Below are 2269 nucleotides of genomic sequence, written 5' to 3'. Positions count from 1 at the left end.
GAACCGGTGCCTTCGGCTAATAGTAGGAGCCTATAAGGCTATAGCAGTAAGAGCCCTCGAAAAGGAGACCTGTATTCCCCTCTATAACCTATACCTTCTAAGCCTTAATACCCGGAAGGTCCTCCGGATATAGGAAAAGGGTACTAAGAATAAAATATTAGCTAGGGTATATACTACGGCGAAAGCCTTAGCGGCCATAAATCGATACTATAAGACCTATTCCGCCCTTATATAGACCGCCTAGCTTACTGGCTTAATAATCTAAGCGGGGACCTCGCCCCCGAGAAAAGCCCTTATAAAGCAATAGGACAGAACCTAAACAGAAGCCCGGCGGCCCTATACCTATGCTATAACAGTACTAAGTCGCCCGCTAATATAACGCTCCCTCCGGAAATATAGAAGACTCCTTAAGCTATAAAACTTTGTATTTACCTAGGTCCGATTCAAAATACTAGGCCTATAAGCCTTCGTAGCTAAGAGAGGGTACTAGGACTTTCATTAACGCGGTGCCCTTATAGTAACGGACTGGCAGAAACGGCGGAGTATTTTGTATTAATATATATATAGCCCTAAAGCTATAGCACGAGTCTATTAAGAAGACTAAGCCTATAATAAGTATCTAGTTCTTTATATAACCTAAGTATAAAAGTAAAGAATAGACGAACTAGTGTTATTACTCCGGGACTTATCCTGTATAGTAGTACGCGCTCCCGAGAGTTCCATAGGCTCTAGGGCTTAATCGTAGGTATAGTGTGTATAGGTGCGCTTAATTACACGTAGTCGGGTATATAACCTCCCCCTCTAAGAAGGGTACGTACTACAGGCAGTATGGTTCTACTTATTAGCGTATAAACTAAGAAGTATCTCCCCGAATATACGGGGACCCCTATAACGTGCAGGAGCTCCGGGTAGGTCGCGCGCGAGGTTTTGAAAACATTCGCGCACGATTAAGAGAAGTGGGATTCGAACCCACGGCCTTACGCGGCTACTAGGCGTGTCTACCACCTACGCTATCCCCCCTAATAGCGGAGTATATAATACTCTAGTACTAAGATATAACCGAGGAGGAGTATAAGGACCACTTTAATACTGTAGTGAGACCGCTCTTAATTAGGGGGAATTTATACAATATACTAGAATATAATACTAAAGACGGGGCAATAACTAAGTGGTTCCTCTAACTAAACCGGCTTAACGACTTCCGCCTCGCCCTTAAAGTTATAAAGCCTATAAAAACATAGTAGAACCGTAACAGGGTAAAAACAATATAATAGTCTAACTTATTATTGAATAGGGCCCTATAAGCCAGGACCCCAGTGGTATTAAGACAGTACCGGTATTACTACTATTCCTTATTATCTTTACTCCCCTTAGAGACACTAACCCCGCTATTAGTATACTTAAGATCCCAAAAGACTTAGCTAGTTCTGCTACTATAAAGGGGCTATTAGTAGATCTTAGCCGGGCCACTTAAAAAATAATCTAATAGGACACTTCTTATATTCTTTATACGCTAAACCCGGCGTATTAGATCTCATACCTCTATCAATAAGGTGCTCCTACGGCTACGACCGGATAATAGCGCCTAAGAGACAGCCTGCCTAAAGCATAAGGCGGCCGTCTTTAGATGCTCCTTAGCCTATAGACTATTAGATAGGCATTACTACGATACCGAAAAAAGACTACTACTCACTATAACAATACTATTGCCGCTAACCTTAGCAGCTATATAAGCCATATAGACGTCTATAAGGCGTTATTACTACTTCTTAGTAATAGGGGGGACTTATTAACTTATTAGACCTAATCTCTCCGGTATACTAGCGGTACCGCTACGGTATAGACAAAACGTATATCTTTATAAGGACGTCGACTATTAGTGCACTAAAAGCAGGCAGCGCCTATACTTATAGTATTAGCACACGCCTTTACCTTATTTAGATAGGTACCTAGGCGGTTTCTATAACGTAAAGAACTACTCCTATTAGCCGACACCCCACTACTTTAGTATTACTACGCTCTATATACTATATAACCCGGATAATACCTTCATTATAGCGACGATTATTTTACCGTTACTAAAGGATATTATCTACGACTAAATTTGTATACTACTACTAAGGCATTACTATAATACCGAGATACTTATATTATATTACTATTATTATTATTACTATTATTATTATTATTATTATTATTATTATTATTATTATTATTATTATTATTATTATTATTATTATTATTATTATTATTATTATTATTATTATTA

At 39.0% G+C, this 2269-nt stretch overlaps 1 pseudogene across 1 annotated transcript; it reads right to left on the bottom strand.

Moving 5' to 3' along the window:
• Nucleotides 1-948: 948 nt before the first annotated feature.
• SODALDRAFT_t207 lies at nt 949-1020 on the bottom strand (annotated as a pseudogene). Its single transcript has one exon. The product of its transcript is annotated as a tRNA-OTHER (tRNA).
• Between the last annotated feature and the right edge of the window lie 1249 nt (nt 1021-2269).

The sequence above is a fragment of the Sodiomyces alkalinus genome, assembly GCF_003711515.1.
Source record: "Sodiomyces alkalinus F11 unplaced genomic scaffold SODALscaffold_14, whole genome shotgun sequence".
NCBI classification, from domain to species: domain Eukaryota; kingdom Fungi; phylum Ascomycota; class Sordariomycetes; order Glomerellales; family Plectosphaerellaceae; genus Sodiomyces; species Sodiomyces alkalinus.
Note: the sequence above shows the minus strand (reverse complement) of the source record. Positions and strands in the feature narration are given on the sequence as shown.